At 25.9% G+C, this 12660-nt stretch overlaps 1 protein-coding gene across 1 annotated transcript in view; it reads right to left on the bottom strand.

The window, feature by feature from the left end:
• Window positions 1–12660, bottom strand: part of adgrg1 (adhesion G protein-coupled receptor G1) — a 155242-nt gene that overhangs the window by 117547 nt on the left and 25035 nt on the right. The gene's annotated exons all lie outside the window — the stretch shown is intronic.

Raw genomic sequence — 12660 nt, 5'->3', positions numbered from 1 at the left:
CTGTGTCAGTTTTAGAAGTGCTCCCCCTCTGGTCAACATATGAAATAATTTTTTTGTAAAAATTTGAAGTGCTCCCCCTTTTGGTCAACATATGAAATAACAAGTGTGTGTAAGAAATTGAAATGCGCCCCCTTAAAACAAATACAATAAATATGCATATAGAGACATACTGTAATAACTTGAAGTAAATAATGAAGAATAAAAAACGATTACAAATAAAAATAAATAGATAAAAATGAAAAAATTAACTAAAAGCAGTCTTTTTCTCACAATGTGTCGACTTTTTTCTTATAAAATTGGGAACAATTTCTCGTATTCTTTCTGTTTCTGGAATATTTTCTCGTAAAATAATTACTTTTTTTAATTCTGACTTTTATCACAATATTGCCAATTTTTTGTTGTTTTTGTAAAATATGACATTTTTTTTAGTACAATTACGACTTTTGTCATCATTTTGCCGAGTAAAATTACGATTATTATAACATCGCTAAAATTTCAACGTTTTCTTAAAAAAAATTGAGACTTTTTTTCGAGTAAAATTGCGACTCTTTTCATAAAATTGCCCAAATTTTAAGCTTTTCTTGTAAAATTGCGACTGTTATTGAGTAAAATTCCAACTTTTATCTTATTATTGCACAAATGTTCAGTTTTTCTTGAATCATCTTTTTATTTTTTATTTTTCAAAACCTTTACTTATAATATTCAACATTTACATACAAAGAAATAATAATAATCAAAACAAAACAGTGCCAGGGTTTTTTTTTCTGTTTCTGTAATATTGAAAAAATAAAAATAAAAGAATATGTAAAATTATTACTTTTTAATGCAAAATGGTGACAGTTGTCATATAAAATTCTGACTTTTATCACAATATTGCCAATGTTTCTGTTTTTGTAAAATTTTAAATTTTTTGAGTAAAATTATGACTTTTGTCATTTTGCCAAGTAAAATTTCCGATTACTATTCTAATATTGCCAACATTTTAAAGTTTTCTTATAAAAATGTGACTTTTGTCGAGTAAAATTACAAATGTTTTTATAAAATTGCCAACATTTTAAGATTTTCTTGTAAAATTGCGACTGTTATTGAGGAAAATTCCAACTTTTATCTCATTATTGCACAAATGTTCAGTTTTTCTTGTAGAACTTTTGACTTGCGTTGAGTAAAATTACGACTTTTATTATAATACTGCCAAAATTCCAAGTTTTTCTTGTGAAATTCCAACTCATTTTTCACAACAAGCTTTTTATATTTGCATAGTATGTATATGTTATTAATGTTGTAAATACACATCTTTATATATCTAGAAAGGCTGGTCCTAAAGAGGGAGGCATTTTTCGGAGGTCTCAAGAAGGTAACAAATACAAGAATGTGTGTGTGTGTGTGTGTGTGTGTGTTCTTGTATTTCTACCTTTCTTGAGACATGAAGAAGGAAAAGTACCTTCCATATGAGGAGGTGTGAACAAGTGATGACATAAATTATGGTTCCAATAACATTGCATCTAATAGACAATGTCTCATTTGCACCCCTGCTGGTGAAATATATCAAAATGAAGGTGGTCCCAAAAAGGAGGAATTTTTTCAAATTGACCGTGTGTCGGTTTTAGAAGTGCTCCGCCTCTGGTCAACATATGAAACAACAAGTGTGTGTAAGAAATTGAAATGCGCACCCTTAAAACAAATAAAATAAATATGCATATAGAGGTTATTATTTACTGTAATAACTTGAAGTAAATAATGAAGAATAAAAACCGATTACAAACAAAAAAATAAAAATTTACTAAAATCAGCCTTTTTCTCACAATGTGTCGACTTTTTTCTTATAAAATTGGGAACATTTTCTCATATTCTTTCTGTTTCTGTAATATTTTCTCGTAAATTTATTACTTTTTTTTTTAATGTAAAATCGTTACTTTTTAATGCAAAATGGTGACATGTGTCATATGAAATTCTGACTTTTATCACAATATTGCCCATTTTTTTTGGTGTTTTTGTAAAATAGTGACATTTTTGGAGTAAAATTATGACTTTTGTCATCATTTTGCCAAGTAAAATTCCGATTATTATGATATTGCTAAAATTTCAAAGTTTTCTTATAAAATTGTGATTTTTTTACCCAGTACAATTGCGACTCTTTTCATAAAATTGCCCAAATTTTAAGCTTTTTTTGTAAAATTGCGACTGTTTTTGAGTACAATTCCGACTTTATCTTATTATTGCACACATGTTCAGTTTTTCTTGTAAAATCTTGACTTGTGTTGAGTCAAATTATAACTTTTATTATAATACTGCCAAAATTCTACGTTTTTCTTGTGAAATTGTGACCTTTTTCTTGTGAAATTCCAACAACAAGCTTTTTATATTTGCATAGTATGTATATATTATTAATGTTGTAAATACACATCGTTATATATCTAGAAAGGCTGGTCCTAAAGAGGGAGGCATTTTTCAGAGGTCTCAAGAAGAAGGGATTTTTCAAATTGACCGTGTGTCGGTTTTAGAAGTGCTCCGCCTCTGGTCAACATATGAAACAACAAGTGTGTGTAAGAAATTGAAATGCGCCCCCTTAAAACAAATAAAATAAATATGCATATAGAGGTTATTATTTACTGTAATAACTTGAAGTAAATAATGAAGAATAAAAACCGATTACAAACAAAAAATAAAAATTGATTAAAATCAGCCTTTTTCTCACAATGTGTCGACTTTTTTCTTATAAAATTGGGAACAATTTCTCATATTCTTTCTGTTTCTGTAATATTTTCTCGTAAATTTATTACTTTTTTTTTAATGTAAAATCGTTACTTTTTAATGCAAAATGGTGACATGTGTCATATAAAATTCTGACTTTTATCACAATATTGCCAATTTTTTTTGGTGTTTTTGTAAAATAGTGACATTTTTGGAGTAAAATTATGACTTTTGTCATCATTTTGCCAAGTAAAATTTCCAATTATTATAATATTGCTAAAATGTCAAAGTTTTCTTATAAGATTGTGACTTTTTTACCGAGTAGAATTGCGACTCTTTTCATAAAATTGCCCAAATTTTAAGCTTTTTTTGTAAAATTTCGACTGTTATTGGGTACAATTCCGACTTTTATCTTATTATTGCTCACATGTTCAGTTTTTCTTGTAAAATCTTGACTCGTGTTGAGTCAAATTATAACTTTTATTATAATACTGCCAAAATTCTATGTTTTTCTTGTGAAATTGTGACCTTTTTCTTGTGAAATTCCAACAACAAGCTTTTTATATTTGCATAGTATATATATGTTATTAATGTTGTAAATACACATCGTTATATATCTAGAAAGGGTGGTCCTAAAGAGGGAGGCATTTTTCAGAGGTCTCAAGAAGAAGGGATTTTTCAAATTGACCGTGTGTCGGTTTTAGAAGTGCTCCGCCTCTGGTCAACATATGAAACAACAAGTGTGCGTAAGAAATTGAAATGCGCCCCCTTAAAACAAATAAAATAAATATGCAATTAGAGGTTATTATTTACTGTAATAACTTGAAGTAAATAATGAAGAATAAAAACCGATTACAAACAAAAAAATAAAAATTGACTAAAATTAGCCTTTTTCTCACAATGTGTCGACTTTTTTCTTATAAAATTGGGAACAATTTCTCATATTCTTTCTGTTTCTGGAATATTTTCTCGTAAAATTATTACTTTTTTTTCAAATGTAAAATCGTTACTTTTTAATTCCAAATGTGTCATATAAAATTCAGACTTTTATCACAATATTGCCAATTTTTTTTGGTGTTTTTGTAAAATAGTGACATTTTTGCAGTAAAATTATGACTTTTGTCATCATTTTGCCAAGTAAAATTCCGATTATTATGATGTTGCTAAAATTTCAAAGTTTTCTTATAAAATTGTGATTTTTTTACCCAGTACAATTGCGACTCTTTTCATAAAATTGCCCAAATTTTAAGCTTTTTTTGTAAAATTGCGACTGTTATTGAGTACAATTCCGACTTTATCTTATTGTTGCACACATGTTCAGTTTTTCTTGTAAAATCTTGACTCGTGTTGAGTCAAATTATAACTTTTATTATAATACTGCCAAAATTCTACGTTTTTCTTGTGAAATTGTGACCTTTTTCTTGTGAAATTCCAACAACAAGCTTTTTATATTTGCATAGTATGTATATATTATTAATGTTGTAAATACACATCGTTATATATCTAGAAAGGCTGGTCCTAAAGAGGGAGGCATTTTTCAGAGGTCTCAAGAAGAAGGGATTTTTCAAATTGACCGTGTGTCGGTTTTAGAAGTGCTCCGCCTCTGGTCAACATATGAAACAACAAGTGTGTGTAAGAAATTGAAATGCGCCCCCTTAAAACAAATAAAATAAATATGCATATAGAGGTTATTATTTACTGTAATAACTTGAAGTAAATAATGAAGAATAAAAACCGATTACAAACAAAAAAATAAAAATGTACTAAAATCAGCCTTTTTCTCACAATGTGTCGACTTTTTTCTTGTAAAATTGGGAACAATTTCTCATATTCTTTCTGTTTCTGTAATATTTTCTCGTAAAATAATTACTTTTTTTTAAAATGTAAAATCGTTACTTTTTAATGCAAAATGGTGACATATGTCATATACAATTCGGACTTTTATCACAATATTGCCAATTTTTTTTGGGTGTTTTTGTAAAATAATGACATTTTTGGAGTAAAATTATGACTTTTGTCATCATTTTGCCAAGTAAAATTTCCAATTATTATAATATTGCTAAAATGTCAAAGTTTTCTTATAAGATTGTGACTTTTTTACCGAGTAGAATTGCGACTCTTTTCATAAAATTGCCCAAATTTTAAGCTTTTTTTTGTAAAATTGCGACTGTTATTGAGTACAATTCCGACTTTTATCTTATTATTGCTCACATGTTCAGTTTTTCTTGTAAAATCTTGACTCGTGTTGAGTCAAATTATAACTTTTATTATAATACTGCCAAAATTCTACGTTTTTCTTGTGAAATTGTGACCTTTTTCTTGTGAAATTCCGACAACAAGCTTTTTATATTTGCATAGTATGTATATATTATTAATGTTGTAAATACACATCTTTATATATCTAAAAAGGGTGGTCCTAAAGAGGGAGGCATTTTTCGGCGGTCTCAAGAAGGTAACAAATACAAGAGTGTGTGTGTGTGTGTGTGTGTGTGTGTGAGAGACGGTTATCTGTGTCTTGACATAGGGAAATTGGAGGAGCAGGTGGAACGCTGCCGACGTTTCCTTCAGGGCTGGGAATAAATCAATAACGACACACAAAGGTCAGCATGTTGTGAGGCTTTCATTATCCTCATCTTCCCCCTTCTGGTGTGGCCTTAGGTGAGGGTCAGGCGGTTTAATTTGCCATCGGGGGGCTTTCTACTCCTCATTATGCAGAATTAAGTCAACACTCGGGGCGGGGAAGCGCACGCCCACTGCAATGTCGGCAGTTTAGAATAATACGTTAGGTTTATAGAATACTAAGGCTGGGCGATAAAACGGTATCAATACATACTGTATCACGATAGACACGATATCAATAAAGACGGAGGAAGTTACGAAGCAAGGTTAGTGGCATGAAAAAAAAGGCACTCGCCCTCTGGTTGCCAAGCAACGCAGGAAGTGATCACTGATCAATAAGAGCGATGCAACTACAACTACATCATGAAGAGGGCCTCGGTTCCAAGAGCCCAAGGGCTCAGGGGACGGACATTGAAATGTCCATGTTTCGTCAGGTTATACTCCTTTGAGACTGCGTTTACTTAAATGCAAAGTAAACACGGTCAATAACTTCATTATCCTGGAGGGGGGTGGGGGGGGGGGGGGGGGGGGGGGGTTTGGTGGTAGCAGGGGTGAATAATGTAGCCCGGAAGAGTCAGGGCTGCATGGGATTCTGGGTATTTGTTCTGTAAGCTGCTGAGCCGCATCAGAGTGATCAAAGAGCCGCATGCGGCTCCGGAGCCGCGGGTTGCCGACCCCTGACTTAGACAAACTTTAATGATCCACAAGGGAAATTGTGCCACACAGTAGGTCAGTTACAAAGGATGAGGATGGAAAGGATAACGCACACAAGGGCACAAAAAAAAAGCGAAAACAAAAGGTGTAAAGTACACTAAAAATGTACCATAGTAGCAATATAAATATGTAATATTTACATATCATATATACAGTATATAATATATATATATATATATATATATATATATATATATATATATATATATATATATATATATATATATATAAATAAAACAAATCCCAATTACCATGTACAATATTACAGTATATAAACATTACATGTTGTTATGAATGTTGCTAAATTACATTACAGCACAGGTGTCAAACTTAAGGCCCCAGGGCCAGTTCTGGCCCGCTACATCATTCTATGTGGCCCGTGAAAGCCTGGAAAAAATTTGTTTCAATATATATATATATATATATATATATATATATATATATATATATATGTATATATATATATATATATATATATATTTTACTGAATGCATTAGGTCTTTCAATTTTGACAGATAAAAATGCATATTTTAAACTTTAATATTATCTGATCATGCCAATTATATGATTATATACTGTATTGCAAAACTATTTTTGTGAGATAAAAACAAATAGTTAAATATCTGCTTGTCACCTTTATTTATGATTTTAAAGCAAAATTCAGTTTGTTAAAATACAGTGTTTTAAAATTAAGTGTGTAAAAAAATCCGTTTTTTAAAATAGTATTTGTTAAAACATAGTTTTTTTTAAATTAGGTGTGTAAAAATTCAATTTTGACAGAAAAAAATGCATATTTTAAACTTTAATATTATCTGATCATGCCAATTATATGATATTATATACTGTATTGCAAAACTATTTTTGTGAGATAAAAACAAATAGTTAAATATCTGCTTGTCACCTTTATTTATGATTTTAAAGCAAAATTCAGGTTGTTAAAATACAGTGTTTTAAAATTAAGTGTGGAAAAAAATCAGTTTTTTAAAATAGTATTTGTTAAAACATATATTTTTTTAAATTAGGTGTGTAAAAATTCAATTTTGACAGAAAAAAAATGCATATTTTCAACTTTAATATTATCTGATCATGCCAATTATATGATTATATACTGTAGTGCAAAACTATTTAGTGAGATAAAAACAAGTAGTTAAATATCTGCTTGTCACCTTTATATATGATTATAAAGCAAAATTCAGTTTGTTAAAATACAGTGTTTTAAAATTAAGTGTGTAAAAAAATAAGTTTTTTAAAATAGTATTTGTTAAAACATAGTTTTTTTTAAATTAGGTGTGTAAAAATTCAATTTTGACAGAAAAAAAATGCATATTTTAAACTTTAATATTATCTGATCATGCCAATTATATGATTATATACTGTATTGCAAAACTATTTTTGTGAGATAAAAACAAATAGTTAAATATCTGCTTGTCACCTTTATTTATGATTTTAAAGCAAAATTCAGGTTGTTAAAATACAGTGTTTTAAAATTAAGTGTGTAAAAAATCAGTTTTTTAAAATAGTATTTGTTAAAAAAAAAAAAAATTTTTAATTAGGTGTGTAAAAATTCAGTTTCTTAAAATAAAGTCTTTTAAAATTAAGTGTGTAAAAATTCAGTTTGTTAAAAATACAGTGTTTGTTAAAACACAAGTGTTTTCAAATTTAGTGCATCAAAATTCAGTTTGTGAAAATACAGTGTTTTAAAATTAAGTGTGGAAAAAATCAGTTTGTTAAAATAGTGTTTGTTAAAACATAGTTTTTTTTAAATTAGGTGTGTAAAAATTCAGTTTCTTAAAATAAAGTGTTTTAAAATTAAGTGTGTAAAAATTCAGTTTCTTAAAATTAAGTGTTTCAAAATTAAGTGTGTAAAAAATCAGTTTGTTAAAATAGTGTTTGTTAAAACATAGTTTTTTTAAATAAAGTGTGTAAAAATTTAGTTTGTTAAAATAAAGTGTTTTAAAATTAAGTTAGTAAAAAATCAGTTTGTTAAAATACAGTGTTTGTTTAAACATAGTGTTTTAAAATTAAGTGAGCAAAAATTCAGTGTATTAAAATGCAGTGCTTTAAAATTAAGTGTAAAAATTCAGTTCTTGAAAATACAGTGTTTTAAAATTAAGTGTGTAAAAAAAATCAGATTGTTAAAATACAGTTTTTGTTCAAACATAGTGTTTTAAAATTAAGTGAGCAAAAATTCAGTGTATTAAAATGCAGTGCTTTAAAATTAAGTGTGTAAAAATTCAGTTTGTGAAAATACAGTGTTTTAAAATTAAGTGTGTAAAAAAAATCAGATTGTTAAAATACAGTGTTTGTTTAAACATAGTGTTTTAAAATTAAGTGAGCAAAAATTCAGTGTATTAAAATGCAGTGCTTTAAAATTAAGTGTGTAAAAATTCAGTTTGTGAAAATACAGTGTTTTAAAATTAAGTGTGTAAAAAATCAGTTTGTTAAAATAGTGTTTGTTAAAACATAGTTTTTTTTAAATTAGGTGTGTAAAAATTCAGTTTGTTAAAATAAAGTGTTTCAAAATTAAGTGTGTAAAAAATCAGTTTGTTAAAATAGTGTTTGTTAAAACATTTTTTTTTGTTAAATTAAGTGTGTAAAAATTTAGTTTGTTAAAATAAAGTGTTTTAAAATTAAGTTAGTAAAAATTCAGTTTGTTAAAATACAGTGTTTTATTATATGATATTATATACTGTTTTGCAAAACTACTTTTGTGAGATAAAAACAAATAGTTAAATATCTGCTTGTCACCTTTATTTATGATTTTAAAGCAAAATTCAGTTTGTTAAAATACAGTGTTTTAAAATTAAGTGTGTAAAAAATCAGTTTTTTAAAATAGTATTTGTTAAAACATAGTTTTTTTTAATTAGGTGTGTAAAAATTCTATTTTGACAGAAAAAAAATGCATATTTTAAACTTTAATATTATCTGATCATGCCAATTATATGATTATATACTGTATTGCAAAACTATTTTTGTGAGATAAAAACAAATAGTTAAATATCTGCTTGTCACCTTTATTTATGATTTTAAAGCAAAATTCAGTTTGTTAAAATACAGTGTTTTAAAATTTAGTGTGTAAAAATGCAGTTTGTTAAAATACAGTGTTTTAAAATTAAGTGTCTAAAAAAATCATTTTGTTAAAATAATGTTTGTTAAAACACAGTCTTTTAAAAATTAACTGTGTAAAAATTCAGTTTGTTAAAATAAAGTGTTTTAAAATCAAGTGTGTAAAAATTAAGTTTGTTAAAATTCAGTGTTTGTTAAAACATAAGTGTTTTAAAATGGAGTGCACCAAAATTAAGTTTGTTAAAATACAGTGTTTTAAAATTAAGTGTGTAAAAAAATCAGTTTGTTAAAATAGTATTTGTTAAAACATAGTTTTTTTTAAATTAGGTGTGTAAAAATTCAGTTTCTTAAAATAAAGTGTTTCAAAATTAAGTGTGTAAAAAATCAGTTTGTTAAAATAGTGTTTGTTAAAACATAGTTTTTTTTAAATTAAGTGTGTAAAAATTTAGTTTGTTAAAATATATTGTTTTAAAATTAAGTGTGTAAAAATTCAGTTTGTGAATATACAGTGTTTTGAAATTAAGTGTGTAAAAAAAAAATCAGATTGTTAAAATACAGTTTTTGTTCAAACATAGTGTTTTAAAATTAAGTGAGCAAAAATTCAGTGTATTAAAATGCAGTGCTTTAAAATTAAGTGTGTAAAAATTCAGTTTGTGAAAATACAGTGTTTTAAAATTAAGTGTGTAAAAAAAAAATCAGATTGTTAAAATACAGTTTTTGTTCAAACATAGTGTTTTAAAATTAAGTGAGCAAAAATTCAGTGTATTAAAATGCAGTGCTTTAAAATTAAGTGTGTAAAAATTCAGTTTGTTAAAATACAGTGTTTTAAAATTAAGTGTGTAAAACATCAGTTTGTTAAAATAGTGTTTGTTAAAACATAGTTTTTTTAAATTAGGTGTGTAAAAATTCAGTTTCTTAAATTTAAGTGTTTCAAAATTAAGTGTGTAAAAAATCAGTTTGTTAAAATAGTGTTTGTCAAAACATAGTTTTTTTAAATTAAGTGTGTAAAAATTTGGTTTGTTAAAATAAAGTGTTAAGTTAGTAAAAAATCAGTTTGTTAAAATACAGTGTTTGTTTAAACATAGTTTTTTAAAATTAAGTGAGCAAAAATGTAGGGTATTAAAATGCAGTGTTTTAAAATTAAGTGTGTAAAAATTCAGTTTGTTAAAATACATTGTTTTAAAATTAAGTGTGTAAAAAATCAGATTGTTAAAATACAGTGTTTGTTTAAACATAGTGTTTTAAAATTAAGTGAGCAAAAATTCAGTGTATTAAAATGCAGTGCTTTAAAATTAAGTGTGTAAAAATTCAGTTTGTGAATATACAGTGTTTTAAAATTAAGTGTGTAAAAAAAATCAGATTGTTAAAATACAGTTTTTGTTCAAACATAGTGTTTTAAAATTAAGTGAGCAAAAATTCAGTGTATTAAAATGCAGTGCTTTAAAATTAAGTGTGTAAAAATTCAGTTTGTTAAAATACAGTGTTTCAAAATTAAGTGTGTAAAACATCAGTTTGTTAAAATAGTGTTTGTTAAAACATAGTTTTTTTAAATTAGGTGTGTAAAAATTCAGTTTCTTAAATTTAAGTGTTTCAAAATTAAGTGTGTAAAAAATCAGTTTGTTAAAATAGTGTTTGTCAAAACATAGTTTTTTTAAATTAAGTGTGTAAAGATTTGGTTTGTTAAAATAAAGTGTTAAGTTAGTAAAAAATCAGTTTGTTAAAATACAGTGTTTGTTTAAACATAGTTTTTTAAAATTAAGTGAGCAAAAATGTAGGGTATTAAAATGCAGTGTTTTAAAATTAAGTGTGTAAAAATTCAGTTTGTTAAAATACATTGTTTTAAAATTAAGTGTGTAAAAAATCAGATTGTTAAAATACAGTGTTTGTTTAAACATAGTGTTTTAAAATTAAGTGAGCAAAAATTCAGTGTATTAAAATGCAGTGCTTTAAAATTAAGTGTGTAAAAATTCAGTTTGTGAATATACAGTGTTTTAAAATTAAGTGTGTAAAAAAAATCAGATTGTTAAAATACAGTTTTTGTTCAAACATAGTGTTTTAAAATTAAGTGAGCAAAAATTCAGTGTATTAAAATGCAGTGCTTTAAAATTAAGTGTGTAAAAATTCAGTTTGTGAAAATACAGTGTTTTAAAATTAAGTGTGTAAAAAAAAAATCAGATTGTTAAAATACAGTTTTTGTTCAAACATAGTGTTTTAAAATTAAGTGAGCAAAAATTCAGTGTATTAAAATGCAGTGCTTTAAAATTAAGTGTGTAAAAAATCAGTTTGTTAAAACAGTGTTTGTTAAAACATAGTTTTTTTTAAATTAGGTGTGTAAAAATTCAGTTTGTTAAAATAAAGTGTTTCAAAATTAAGTGTGTAAAAAATCAGTTTGTTAAAATAGTGTTTGTTAAAACATAGTTTTTTTTAAATTAAGTGTGTAAAAATTTAGTTTGTTAAAATAAAGTGTTTTAAAATTAAGTTAGTAAAAAATCAGTTTGTTAAAATACAGTGTTTGTTTAAACATAGTTTTTTAAAATTAAGTGAGCAAAAATGTAGTGTTTTAAAATTAAGTGTGTAAAAATTCAGTTTGTTAAAATACATTGTTTTAAAATTAAGTGTGTAAAAAATCAGATTGTTAAAATACAGTGTTTGTTTGAACATAGTGTTTTAAAATTAAGTGAGCAAAAATTCAGTGTATTAAAATGCAGTGCTTTAAAATTAAGTGTGTAAAAATTCAGTTTGTGAAAATACAGTGTTTTAAAATTAAGTGTGTAAAAAATCAGATTGTTAAAATACAGTGTTTGTTCAAACATAGTGTTTTAAAATTAAGTGAGCAAAAATTCAGTGTATTAAAATGCAGTGCTTTAAAATTAAGTGTGTAAAAATTCAGTTTGTTAAAATACAGTGTTTTAAAATTAAGTGTGTAAAAAATCAGTTTGTTAAAATAGTGTTTGTTAAAACATAGTTGTTTTTAAATTAGGTGTGTAAAAATTCAGTTTGTTAAAATAAAGTGTTTCAAAAATAAGTGTGTAAAAAATCAGTTTGTTAAAATAGTGTTTGTTAAAACATAGTTTTTTTTAATTAAGTGTGTAAAAATGTAGTTTGTTAAAATAAAGTGTTTTAAAATTAAGTTAGTAAAAAATCAGTTTGTTAAAATACAGTGTTTGTTTAAACATAGTTTTTTAAAATTAAGTGAGCAAAAATGTAGTGTATTAAAATGCAGTGTTTAAAAATTAAGTGTGTAAAAATTCAGTTTGTTAAAATACATTGTTTTAAAATTAAGTGTGTAAAAAATCAGATTGTTAAAATACAGTGTTTGTTTAAACATAGTTTTTTAAAATTAAGTGAGCAAAAATTCAGTGTATTAAAATGCAGTGCTTTAAAATTAAGTGTGTAAAAATGCAGCTTGTGAAAATACAGTGTTTTAAAATTAAGTGTGTAAAAAAAAATCAGATTGTTAAAATACAGTTTTTGTTCAAACATAGTGTTTTAAAATTAAAGTGAGCAAAAATTCAGTGTATTAAAATGCAGTGCTTTAAAATTAAGTGTGTAAAAATTCAGTTTGTGAAA

The sequence above is a fragment of the Nerophis lumbriciformis genome, linkage group LG06, assembly GCF_033978685.3.
Source record: "Nerophis lumbriciformis linkage group LG06, RoL_Nlum_v2.1, whole genome shotgun sequence".
In the NCBI taxonomy this organism is placed as follows: Eukaryota; Metazoa; Chordata; class Actinopteri; order Syngnathiformes; family Syngnathidae; genus Nerophis; species Nerophis lumbriciformis.
The sequence above is the reverse complement of the archived record's forward strand: the minus strand, read 5'-3'. Positions and strand labels throughout refer to the sequence as shown.